The 13,661-nt window shown below is 44.9% G+C and overlaps 1 long non-coding RNA gene and 1 other non-coding gene across 3 annotated transcripts; one reads left to right on the top strand and one right to left on the bottom strand.

Moving 5' to 3' along the window:
- Positions 1 to 1,609: 1,609 nt before the first annotated feature.
- Positions 1,610 to 12,490, bottom strand: LOC143401079 (uncharacterized). Of its 2 annotated transcripts, XR_013091585.2 has the most exons (6): positions 12,383 to 12,490; positions 9,753 to 9,839; positions 9,348 to 9,520; positions 8,855 to 8,984; positions 7,815 to 7,958; positions 1,610 to 1,837 (listed from the first exon to the last, which is right to left on the bottom strand). It is a non-coding gene; the product is annotated as an uncharacterized LOC143401079 (long non-coding RNA). The 2 variants fall into 2 exon arrangements; XR_013091584.2 differs by lacking the exon at positions 12,383 to 12,490 and having other exon boundaries at positions 9,753 to 10,208.
- Positions 9,207 to 9,313, top strand: LOC143402733 (U6 spliceosomal RNA). Its single transcript, XR_013091789.1, has one exon. It is a non-coding gene; the product is annotated as a U6 spliceosomal RNA (small nuclear RNA).
- Positions 12,491 to 13,661: the final 1,171 nt, after the last annotated feature.

The following is a 13,661-nucleotide window of genomic DNA, read 5'->3' as shown; positions in this document are numbered from 1 at the left end:
CAGGGATTGAACCTAGGGGCACTCAATCACTGAGCCACATCCCCAACCCTTTTTTATTTATTTATCTTTTTTGTTTTGAGACAGGGTCTCACTAAGTGGCATAGGGCCTTGTTAAGTGACTGAGACTGACTTTGAACTTAAGACCCTCCTGCTTCAGCCTCCATGTGGCTGAGATTTCATTTACCCTAGCCCCAGGTGACTTTCTTTCTTTCTTTTTTTTTTAATATTTTTTTTACTTGTAGGTGGACACAATATCTTTATTTCATTTTTATGTGGTGCTGAGGATCGAACCCAGTGCTGCATGCGTGCTAGGTGAGAGCTCTACCATTGAGCCAGAACCCCAGCCCCACCCGGTGACTTTCTAAACTTTCTGTACTCAGAGTCATCCTTAAGAGTCTGACAGAAGCAACATCCCTAAATCTTTTATTTTGAGTTTTATTGTGTTGGTAGTCATTTGCATATTTCCCTGCTGACTTAAGAATTCTTCAAGAACAGAGATCCTCCAGTTATTCTTCTCCTTTTATTTCCACTGCCTGACACAACAGAAGGAATTCCCTAAATGTTGGCTGAGTAGCAATTGATGGGAATCTCTTTCTGACAAAGCTCATTTAAAACTAGAGTTTGATACTATTTTATCCTTTCTAAGGAATTTCCTATTACTGTTTCTTGGTGTTTTGTCACTCCTATTTATGGGATAAAAGACTCAACTTTCTTAAAGTGTTAAGGTGCAACTACCACCAATACCTTCACATAACTAACAAAAAAAAGAAAAGTACAGATAATTTGAATCATGACTAATCAAAAAGCTTTATCTGGGCTGGGGCTATAGCTCAGTGGTAGAGCACTTGCCTTGCACGTGAGAGGTACTGGGTTCGATCCTCAGCACCACATAAAAATAAAATAAAGATATTGTATCAACTACAGCTAAAAACAAGTAAAAAAAAAAAAAGGCTGGGGTTGTGGCTCAGTAGTAGAGTGCTTGTCTAGCATGTGCAAAGCATTGGGTTCAATTCTCAGCACCACATATAAATAAGTAAATAAAATAAAGGTTCATGAACAACTAATAAAAATATTAAAAAAAAAAAAAAAGGTTTAGCTAAATGCAAACTTCCTGGCAGTCTGCATTTGTGTATTCTACAGAGATGGTCCTTCTGTATTCCTTAAGAGGTCTGTGGACACGGAGTCACTGATACAGTCTACACTAAAGCCACTGCAGGGGGTCAACCCAACTCTGTCATCCAGAAGCTTATGGGCCTGTTTTGCTGTATAAAATTATTCAGTGTATTTATTTAGTGCTCAATAAAGTATTATTGTAGTAGCTAGAAACTCACTGCTACAAATACAGTGCAACAGGAAGTAAAAGAAAATGTACAAAAACAAGATAGGGAACACCAGTGGGCTACCTCCAAATGTGGAATTTAGGGGTATGGAGGTCCGTCAGGACTGTAAACTGAAATAGGAGGCAGAGATAACCCTATGATTTCATGTTGGTATGGAAAAGATGATGTCTTAGCCAAGATGTTCTTTAGTCAAGAAATGCCTTCTTAACTCCTTTGTCCCCAGTAATTAATACAAAATTATATTGATTATCTGACATTTATTTGGGGGATAACTTAGTGGGTGCCTCTGGCTGAGGGGAGATTGCAGCCAGGAGTCAGCAGGGCTGCAGTCCTCTCAGGACTGGAGAATCCACACACAAGTTCACTCACAGACCGCTGGTGGACCTCAGAAGATCTCAGGAAGATTCAGCTTATTTATGTTTTTGCAGGCAGACCTCATTTCCTTGTAATGTGGAAGTCTCCCCAAGGGCCACCTGGGCATCCTCATGACATGGTAGCTGGTGATCCAAAAGACAGAGACTGAGTGAATCATAGAGCACCAAGATGGAAACTATAGTTTTTTACAACCTAACCTTGGAGGTGAATCTATCCCTTCAACCCTGTTCTATTCATTAAAAGCAATTCCGTAAGTTCAGGTCTCATTCAAGGGGAAGGGACTACATAAGGGAATGCGTATAGGAAAAGGAATTGTTAGGGGTTCTCTTAGAGGCAGCCTATCCCAGAAGCCTAGTGGACTGTCCACAAATAGGTATTCAATGAATGAAAGAGATGGAAAATAGAGAAAGAAAAGTAAGAGGGAGAGAAAATTTTGTAAGATCAGTTGTGTTCAGTTTGACATATCCTATTTTGGTCCTTGTGTGAGATTAGGACAAACTGAATATTTACCAGGCTTGTTTCCTGTTTCCTTTGGGCATACAACCAGATTACTTTTCCAGCCTTGTCTACAATTAAATGAGGTCAAGTGGCCAACATAAAGTGGTGTGAATATTTCCCTGCTTGTGTATCACTACCAGAAGCAGTTGGTCCAGAGGAGAACTCTCAAGACTTGGAAATGGTAAAGACACCACACAGAAAAGCCTGAATGTCTGCATGGAGCAGAGCCCACCCTACCCTCCCCACCATGCCATGTCTTTGTGAGTAGGGGAAAAATTGTGTTAAATCACTGAAATTTAAGATTTTTTTTTTTTTTTTTTGCTACATTAAGTAAGAAGATATTGTAAGAATTCAGTAAGTAAGACAATGTAGCGGCATGGGGTTAGAAATGATGGTGGAATGTGATGGACATCATTATCCAAAGTATAGGTATGAAGACACGAATTGGTGTGAATATACTTTGTATACAACCAGAGATATGAAAAATTTGTGCTCTATGTGTGTAATATGAATTGTAATGCATTCTGTTGTCATACATAAATTTTAAAAATTAACAACAACAAAAAAAGACAACGAAGCACTGACAAAGAGATAGAAATACACCAATAGAGTGGATTAAAGAAGCCAGAAACTCACCCACCCATGCAGTGTGATGCCGTAGGCATTGCAGGTAGGAGAGGAAATGATGGCTTGGACAAGTAATGGTGATTGATTGATGACTGGCTAATCATGGTTAAGAAATTAAAAATAATTTCCTGTCATCATGCATAAAAGCAATCCTACAATGACTTAAATGTAAGCATAGCTATTGCTTGTGATCACAGCAATCTGTGTGCAAGAAAAAGAAACAAAGAGGAAAGAATACAATATCACTGTGAATTTCTGAAAGGTGGAGTCCATGTGCCAAGCCATAATTGCCATTTACTGCCAGTCCCATCTGCTGCAGTCAGACACCTGAGACCTGTGGGACCCGGACTGGTGAGCTCCCATTCTTGCCAGCAAATCATCAGCCACCACAAACCCCCAAAGCTATATGCTGTCTCCTAGCACAAGTCAACCCTGGATTTGAAAGTCAAATTGATTAGGGGCTCAATGCTAAAAAGGCAGAGTCTGACAGGAGAGGAATTTACAACCCTTGGGATGCCATGAGAAAGGCAGAGGACATCAAAAGGGTGAAAATGCCTTTCATGCATTCCTCAAAGGGTCTCAGTAGCTGCCAGAAGTATCTTTCAGTTCACAGTTGCTGGACACTGTCACAAGACAAAAATCACAACAAACTTTAGTTTATGGGTCTTTTTTTTAATATTTATTTTTTAGTTTTTTTAGGTGAACACAATAGCTTTATTTTTATGTGGTGCTTAGGATCAAACCCAGTACCTCACGCATGCCAGGCAAGCATGCTACCACTTGAGCCACATCCCCAGACAGTTTATAGGTCTTCATTGGCTTTTATTTGCAATTCTAGAATAAGGCAACACCTTGTATCATAAGAGAGAAGAGTTCTCTGATGAACTAAGTAGGAGAGGTTGACCTTAAAGACAGAAAAAGGCTGAGGAAAGTGAAATCAGAGCAAAAAGCTGGTTGAGTATTTGAAATAACTTTCTTTGTAAAGGTTAAAGCAGAGGGAACTTCGTTATCACGCTGGCTAAAACTGGTGTGCTCAGAGATTTGGCTATTATCTTTCTACCTGTTGACTTCTTGCAAAGTCAGATAATGTAGTTTTGGCTTAGTCACATGGAACTTCAGCACAACTAACTAATGAGATATCCTGAACATTAGTGACTCCATTTGGGTTCTGAAACTGCCTCTTGGCCTGGGGCTGTGGCTTATAAGCTACTAAGAAAAAGAAACTTAAAATACCCTGTTTCCTCAGCACCCTGCCCCTTCCAAGGTCCCTAAATACAAAGTTCTGTTATTGCCCAGCCACCTGCACTCAAGGTCAATTCTAGCTGCTACACTCAAGGCCATGTCTAACATGCTCTGATTCCTTGTTAAAAATATGTGTATATAAAAACCCTTTTAAGAGACTGGGGTGGTGGTTCAGTGGTAGAGTGCCTGCCTAGCATGTGCGAGGCACTGGGTTCAATTCTCAGTGCTGCATATAAATAAATAAAATAAAGGTCCATTGACAATTTAAAAACCAAACCAAAACAAAGAAACCCCTATTAAGATAATTCTGTCTGCTGTGCCACTCTACTGGGCAACCTGACAGGCTTTCCCCGTCATGAAACTTTGTTTTTGAACTGTCTCGAAAGATTTCTTTGAACGTTCTGTCCTATCACTAACTCCATTTTGGTTTAGGCTTTTGGGCCTACTGCAGGAGTTCAGAGCAAACCAGTGGCCTCTGATACATTCTCTTTACAGTTGGAAGTACTGGGGAAGAGAAGAGAAGAAAAGCGTCCATCTCAGAATAGTATAGCCATGATCACTACACTAGTAATGACTTCAAGCACCCAAGCGCCTTTTAAATGGTCTCCTTTCCCAGAATGGGCTTGCATCAATGCCCCTTCTCCACCACCACCAAATTCATCTTGCAAGAACACTGAGTCTGCCCTCTACCTATCTTTCTAGCCTGAAAACCTCTGTCTCAATTAAACTTGGCCTGCCTGACATCAGGGGAATATAGCCTAAGCTGATTCATTGTTAAATCTTTGTGCAGACCATCCCTTCCACCTGGAAAACTGAAAATGTACCCGTTTTTCAAGACACAGCTTCCTGATTATACCTATCAGAGGTGACAACTAGCTGTTGTGAAAACACAATTGTCAGGGCTGGCATCATGGACGAAAGGCCTGTACAGTTCACAGGGCCTCAGATTAAAAGGCCTCATACTTGGCTAAATGCTCTGCTGCTGGGTCTTGAGATTCTTAATTTCTTCCCCGACCCCCTTCATTTCACTCTAAGGACAAAACTTGTGTCCCTCTCTCAAATGATCCAGGCTGCGTACTTCAGACCACGGGCGTCAGAGTCCTCACAGAGCCAGTTACCACATTACAAAAGCATCTACTTCCCCTCAGTTCCGTAGACTTAATCGATCAAAGAGGCATGAGACTGATTTTATCCAAGGAGCCAACAGGTCTTCAATTCCTCCTAACACAACTACAATCACAAAAATATGCCAACTTGATCCTAATTGTCAAGTTCCGGTGGAAGGTTTTAGAGGCTGGGCCAGCTGCAGGCTGCTAGCCCTGGAGCAGTTGTGTTGGGTTTGGGGTAGGAGTACTGTGGCTTGTCTGATTCCCCTACACTGTTCTGCTTTTACAGCTTTCCCCCTCTCTACTTCTAAAACCGCAGGTTCTCTGAAACACAGGCGATTCTCCTAGTGGTTCTCATTGCCATAACAGGAGAGTTCTGTTTGCAGGAAGCAGCAGAGGACATTGGTTAAGTAAGAGTAATTAGCCAGCCAGAACTGTCTCTGTGGTAGCAGAATGGATGTTATTTTTCTCTTATGATAATTTTTTATTTTATTTTGATTTTCAGTATTGGGGATTGAACCCAGGGTTTCACACACGCTGGGCAAACACTCTACTTCTGAACCATATCCTCAGCCTATCTAAAGATATTTTAAATGCTAGGAACACACAAATGCATTCTCTAGTATACCTACCATAAGTCTTGGCACATTGTAGGCTCTCAATAAATATCTTGTGAATGAAATAAAAAGCAGCTAATAGACCAAATTGACCATAATCAAAGCCAAGCTCAGGGCCAGGGCTCTCATGTGCATCTCTCAAGTGAATGAACACACAGTCACCAAGTTAAAAACAAAACAAAACAAAAAAAACCCTCAAACCTTTACTTTACAAATATTTATATGGACAGAAAACAGAGACTTTTTCTAAGAACCATATGTGTTTCTGAAGTTATTTACTTAATCCTTTTTAAGATTAAACTTGGAATTTCTACGTAAGAACAGTTTAGCTTGTATTGTGAGTTTCTATGTATTTGTTTACTTAGAATAACATTTTGCATATTGAAATTTCAAAGGTTTACTAATGTTAAGAAGCATAAAAAATTGCTGAAATGCCTGTGAGAATTCTAAGGAACTACAGTACAGATACTAGATACATTAGAGAAGAGTATAAATGTACTAAGGGACAACATGCAACACAATGAGGTCAAGAAAAGAGGATTTCAAAGAGAAAAAAACATGAAAAATGAAACAGAGAAATACCATAGGAGTGAGCAAATACAGGTTCTGAATAAAGAATGTGCTGGAATAATTATGGAGTAGCATACCAGGTCGTTTGTTATAGAACTGAGAACTATAATAAGATACTGGCCAACTTGGGAGGTTGAGGCAGGAAGATTGTGAGTTCAAAGTCAAACTCAGCAACTTAGCAAGCCCCTAAGCAACTCAGTGAAACACTGTCTCTAAAAGGATGGGAACATGGCTCAGTGGCTGAGTGCCCCTGGGTTCAATCTCTGGTACCAAAAAAAAAAAAAAAAAGGTATTGGCACACAGGTAAAGCCCACCAAATACAAAATTATTGACAACTAATAGGAACTGTTAAAAGAGAATGCTGTTCCAGTTAGAATCTTCAAAACAAACTTAAGGCAACATCATGATGGTATTGACTGAATGTTTCCATCCCTTTGAATCTGTATGTGGCAATCCTAACCCCAATGTGATGGTATTTGGAGGTGGTATCTTTGGTTATTCGGATTAGATCATTTGTGAATGAGATAAGTGCCCTTATAAAAGAGGCTCCGAGAGACACCTTCCCCTCCTGCCATGTGAGGATGCACTGAAAAGATGACCACCTAAAAACCAGGAAGCAGGCTTTCACTAGATGCCCAAAATGTCAGAACACTGATCTTGGACTTTCCCCTCCAGAACTGTGAGACGTAACTGTTATTTATAAGCCTCATCTATGGTATTCTATTTTAGCAGCCCAAGTAGATTAAGACAAAAAATTGGTACTAAGGATCAAGATTAAAATTGGTACTAAAGATCAAGATTAAAGGTGGTTAAGAGGCAGAAGTGAGTTTCAAGCCAAGTACTGTCCAATTCCAAGGCCTGGCCATCTGCTCACCATTTAGTACTCTGCAGTGTGACCTGTCTGATCAAGGGTCTGAGGAAGAATAGGACTCCAGGGTACAGAGAATGTAATTCTTGATGTCTGTCAATCATGTTGGTAATGGCAAATATCTGGCACTCATCTTTAGCAAGCACTGCCATTAGAGTTAAATAGGAACATGTGTTCATGTGTGCTGCCCTGTTACATGGACTTTAAAGATAACGCTCCAATGTTTGTGACTTGAGCAATAACACATGAGCTAGGAAAATGTCCCTTGCTATGCCACCCAATGATTCCTATTCCCATTAGTACTTACTTTTTTTGTGTCAAATTGTTGAATGTAAGTATGTTTGTGGATCTGGACCCAAAACAGGCCAGATAATGTGAGCCACAGCCCAGGGCTAAGTTTCAAAAGACATCCTGGGGCTGGACTTCCTTGGGAAGCCAACTGTGATCCAGCCTTACCCTTGCTGCAGTCTCCTCTGGCTCAGCCTTCTCCCTGGGAATTAGTACCACTCCAACCCAGCAAGCAATAGGTGCAGGCCCAAGCACCGATAGTCTCTGTCCCAGAATTCCCTACCTGCCAGTGCTCCCTCTCCATCTGGGCAGCTTCGGTCCACAGGCTCTTCCAATCATCCATACCGTCCTTCCCTGGTGTACTCAGGCCCTTGCAATTATATTCCTCCTCTGGATATTATGTCCCAATATCTTCATGGCCCTATTTCTTCCAGACATGTGAAAGAAAGAAGTCAAAATGGAACAAAAATGAAAACCAACTAATTAGCCAACCAATTAAAACAAACAAAATTTAAAAAGCTGTATACTTTCAGCAACTTAGTGAGACCCTGTCTCAAAATAAAAAATTAAAAGGGCTGGGGATGTGGCTCTGTGGTTAAGTGACCCTGGGATTAATCCCCAGTACAAAAACAAAACCATATACCTTTACGTATGAAAGCAGCTAGCCTAACACCATGGGACAGTCTTACAGAAAATAACCTCTCCCACCACTCTGTCCCCAAGGGTAACCTGCTTTAGTTTTCTTCAGAGTACCTTATTGAAAGACCTGGTACATCATACATCTGTTTATGGTTTCTTGTACTTCCCCACCCTCTACACATTGTAAATCCTAAGGTGAACAGGGACTTTTATCTCCAACACCTGAAATAGCACCTGTGCAAGGTGAGGCCAGAATACATCAAACCAGACTGGAACAGCATCTGCCACTCCCCTTTCTGTGGTTAATTTTCAGGGTCACCCTGAGACTTCCTTTAACCTCAGTGAACTTGCAGCACAGAGGTGGGAAGAGACAGAAGCCTTCAGGCTAGACCCTGGCCCTCTGAGGGTCTACACTCTCCTAATCCCCAGCCTTCCAGCATGTACAAAGGGAAACTTCACACTTTCCATCCTATTTTACATTAGACTTCAGAGTCTCATATTGATATTCCCACACTGGTTTCACATTAGTTGATCTAGCACTTAGTGGGACTCTAAGCTATAGGAACATAAGTAGAAACTAATTTTGGATAGATAAGGAAATAAGAATAATGATACCTAATATTTGCTGTTTGTTATATGCAAAACATCATGCTAACTCCTTTGAATCTGTTATCTTTTTTTTACCCAAACAACAAGTCCATGAGGCATGCACTGTCATCAGCCCATTTTGCAGTTCAGAAGACTGCAGTTAAGTCCTGTCTCTGCAGTCACATGACTTGTCAAGGATCCAGATCTGATGATTGAAAGACAGTACCTGAGGAAGAAAAGAGGGAAAATGAGAGAAGGCAAATGACATGGTATTTGATGTAGTAAATGGTAGTATTTATGTTTTGTTGAATCCCCAAAGTTATTTCTTAAGCTATAATTCATATTTTAAAAACTATCATTTCAATTTGAAAATATGAGTTCAGAGCTAAACAATTTCTGAGTGACAATAGTGAAATTGTCGTTAACTTCTGCTGTTCAACAGAAGTGCGTGCTCACTTCAGTATCACATGTACTAAAATTGGAACCATATAGAGAAGATTTGCTTGGCCCTTGTGCAAACATGACACCCAAATTTGGGAAGTGTTCCATATTTAAAATAATAAAATAAAATAAAACAGAAATGCTTAACTTTGCAAGTGTACAGCACAACACCTGACCATCAGACTCAGGGCAAAAATTAATGGCCATTCTGTCCTTGTCACCACTCATGTCTCTAGCATGGCTTCCAGGAATCTTCAGCCTTCTGTTTCCTTGGGCAGCTGTGTTGCTCTGGCTCTGGTTCTTTATTTTGAAAAGTGCAATCTAGTAATAACCAAAAGTTGTCTGTAAATACAAATCCAATTTCTTACTGAATTGTGTTCTCACTAACAGGAGCAAAAGCTCCTGCTACAGAGGTCACTCCTGAGCTTAGCCTGCTGGAGCCCTGGTGCCTGGGCCTCCAGGTCCTGAGGCCAGGCTCACCAAGGGCCAGTAAGGAGAAGCTCACTGGAGGAGGAACACAGAATGGAGGAAAGCCCAAGACAAAACCAACTACCTGGCACTTTGACCAGGGCTCTTCGTGATCATGAGCCTGAAGTCAGTTTTCTTCTGGGAGAAGCCTCATTCCACTGGGCAGCTGGACCTGATGAGATGAAGGAATGTCACAATTTTTCTATGTAGTCTAGTGTGGGTGTGGCTCTTAGTACAGTTCAGGACAGGGGTATTCTTGTCTGGTTTTTAACAGTGCCTCTCTTGACCTTCACATTTCTCACCTAGAGTGTTGTTACTTTGAAAATGACATGTTGTGTAGACGATGATAAGGGAAGTGAGTTCTGGCTTATTTCACAGCCATGGAAAGTCATCTCTGACTTTGTGTGGCCTCATTGCTAGCTACATCTATAAATGTGGAGTTATCAGTTTGAAATTCTGTGTATTTGGTAATTACATCCAAGACAAACAGATGTCAACCAATAATTAGAAAGTATATAAAAAAGATAAACATGCACTTCAATGATAAGTTACATGAAAGGAATCTAGAATATAAGAAAACCTTTGTTTCCTGTATTTTAATAATGCATTGTCACTGCATCTCCACCCCCTCCCGCAAGGCCTACATGTTCAGTACAGACACAATTTTTCTTTTTGACTTATTTTCCATCTAAGGGTGGCTGAGTCTGAGGGTGGGGAACCTACAAAGTGGGCTGACTGTATTACCATTCTCTTACTAACTTCCAAGAATTTCATTTGTATTGGGGTATCTATCTTATTTATTGAAACAGTCCTATTAACAAGCATACAGGTTGTTTACTGTTTGGAATTATTACAGAACAATGCTTTGATGAGCATCTTTGCTCACTTGTACAAATCCAACAGGAATATAAATTCTTAGAAGTAGAGTAGCTTGGTCCAAGTTTATGGTCTTTTTTTTCATTTTAAAAGTGTTACCAAATCAGGTAGGTTATTTAGGTGAGTTTTGTTCATATTTGTAAACAACAGACACTAGTAATGTTTTCAAAGGATCGAATGAGATAGAAGGATATAAGAACATAGTATATAGCAAATAGGCTGTTACTGAATATTGGCCGCCTACTTTCCTTTTCTTAGACGGCTATTTAAGACTATTTCCATAGCTATAGCTTTGACAATGAGCTCAACAGTTAATTCCAATATTCGTAGCCAATCCTGAAGCACCACTTAAACACCTGTTATTGACTAACTAGCAAACTCTGAAGGTCAAATATGGTCTTGAGAAGACACAACCTTTGACATTAACCCTAAACACCATTTTCCTAGGAACACAGGTGATTTATTTGATTATTGCCTCTTTTAATAAGGCCCTAGTAAAAACAAAATGAGCTGGGCTATTATACAAGCTGGAGTACACTTTCCAGTCCTGTCTCTGTACTTGAGTGAAAATCGTGCTGGTCCATGTCATTTGTTTCATAAGCCCCATATAATCCAACTCTGGAAAGACACTCTGACACCTCCGGAGCTCTCTTTGCTCTTGGGGGAACCCGTCGTCCCCACCTAGGGGTCCTCAGCGTTTGGACTCCGTCAAGGGCGCCAGAGGTCCCTGGGTCGCGGGGACTGAGATCCCGCCGGCTCGGCCCGGGAGCGCTGCAGGCCGGTCGGCCGTCGCCCGCTCCTCGCGTCCGCACACGCCGCCCCGCGGCGACCCCGACCCGCGAGGCTCCCGGGCGCGCCCCCGCCTGCCGGGGCCAGCTGAGGCTCCGCCGCCCCTGCCCGCCTCCCGCACCCCGCACGCGAGCTTCGCGCGGCCGGCCCGGCCCTCGGCGGGCGCTCCGCCGGCGCGGCCATGCGGGCCCGACCCGCGCCGGGCCCGACCCCGCCGGCACTCGGGACGCGGCCGCCCCTCATGAAACGCGCCAGGGCGGAGGCCGGCGCGGGGGCGGCGGCGGGCGGGGAGGCCGGGCGGCGGCCGAGGGCCCCGGGCGCGCTTCCGCCGGCCGCGCCGCGCACGCCGCGGTAAATGGGAGGCTCGGCCGGCGGGGGCGGGGGCCGCGCAGCCGGGGACTTTCAGGAACTGCAGGGGCGGGCGGCGGCTGGAGTCTCCGAGCGCCCAGCCGCGGGCCTGAGCGCCGACACTCGGGGCCGAGGCGGAGCCGCCGCCGCGCCGGGGCCCAGCCATCGCCGTCGCCACCGTCCTCGCGCGCCCTCCCGGCTTGGGCCGACCCGCCGCGGCGCGGGAGACGAGCCGGCCGTCCCGGGCCGGGGGACCCGCCCGCCATGGCCACCAAGGTGAGGGGCGCGCGGAGCAGGCCCGGCCGGCCGCTCGGCCCACGGCGGCGCGGGGAGGGTCGGGGGCGCGGGCGGCGGCGGCCCGAGGAGGCCGGGAGGGCGCTCGGCGGGACCCAAGGCCGGCCCGCGGCCCAGCCAGCCCCCTCCGGCGTGGCGGCGCCGTGAGGCGGGGGGCGGCGGGGCTGGTCGGGACCCCAGCGCGACGCCGCCTCAAAGTTTGCGCCTGGGCGCGGGCGGCGGCGGGAGCGGGGCGGAAAGTTCCCGCAGCCCCGGAGTGTCTGGGAGTCGCCCGCCGCCGCCGCCCCGGAGCCCGGCCCGCGCGGCCGGCCCCCCGCGCCCCTTGGCTCCGCGCTTTCTGTTTTGCTGCCTTTTCGGTTTGAATGGCACTGCCAGCGCGAATCGGTACCGAGAGGGAAATGACTGTACTTTCGGTTAGGTGCCCGCTCGAAGAAGGGCCCAGGCCCGAGTTACGCGGGGGACTTGGCTCCCGCGCGGCCGGGAGTTGTGCCTGCTCGTTCTGTGACTGCGTGTGAAAGCGGGCGCCGGGGCCGCCGTGCTCCCGGGCCGCCGGGCCGCCTTCCCCCCGCGCCGCCTTCCCCGGCGCCGCTCCCGGGGCGGTTTTCCTGCCCCAGCCGCGGAAGGGGGACCGGGTAGGCGGCGCGTCCCGGGCTGCGGCCGGCCTGCGGTGCGGGCTGGGCACGTCGTTTCTGGGAGGCCACTTTTATAAACATGAGCACCCTTTTCCATATTTGTTTTCGAAACATCTAAGCGACTTTTGGGTTGGTGAGAACCGGGTGTGTGTTGTCGGAGGGCCTTCGATGGAGACAGGAATTGTCGGTGACTGCGGAGCTTGGAGTTGGTGCCAAGGTCTGGGTCTGGACCGCGAGTGCAGGCTGTATAGAAACGAGGGTTCTGGGAACCTGTTGCTTCTGTCGCTGAAATAATTACCTTGTTAATATATTTCGAGTGTGGCGTTCCTGGGTTTTATTAGATTGGTAGAACTTGCCAACTTTTAAACATAATGATTTTGTGCCGACCTTTTTAATAAGAAAAATTAAGGCAAGCCAAAGATTTCAAAGGGAATTTTGATTTTGAGGTTTGTTGCCACATGCTCCAGAAATTGCCACTTACACATCCTATTTCACAGTTGTCTTGCAACCTTAAGAGTGGTTTGTGACACAGAGGTCTGGTTTGTGCTGTTTCCCACCTGCCTCTTCTGAGGCACCAGTGTGTGCTTTAGGTAGGATACAGCTTAGCAACTGCAGGTGCTAACTGAGTTTTATTTGATGGTGAAGTCTGAGCTTAGTTTTTTCATCAAATTAAAAAGGACACTGGTTCTTGTACCCAACTTGAAATGAATATGTCCTCACTAAGCACAAGCCTCACAGCATTTCTGAGTTCTTCCTACTTTTGTTATCTGTGCTACTCTGAAGGCAAATCCCAGACTTCTGTTAGGATCTCAACTTTCTAATCACGGTTAGAAAACTGGTGCTCAGTTTCCCTGTTTACAGAGCCACAGACCATTGCTATTTGAAGAAAAAGACCAGCAGTGAAGCATTTATCAAGAGGACACTTCCTCAAATTTGGGTTTTGTTTTGTTTGGTTTCCCTACTGTTTGGTGATTCTCTGTCAAATCAAAAGTTCTCTCTGTTCTTTGTTTCTGTACTGGGGAGTGAACCCAGGTATGCTTTACCTCTGAGCCACA

Source organism: Callospermophilus lateralis, chromosome 6, assembly GCF_048772815.1.
Source record: "Callospermophilus lateralis isolate mCalLat2 chromosome 6, mCalLat2.hap1, whole genome shotgun sequence".
Lineage (NCBI taxonomy): Eukaryota > Metazoa > Chordata > Mammalia > Rodentia > Sciuridae > Callospermophilus > Callospermophilus lateralis.
Note: the sequence above shows the minus strand (reverse complement) of the source record. Positions and strands in the feature narration are given on the sequence as shown.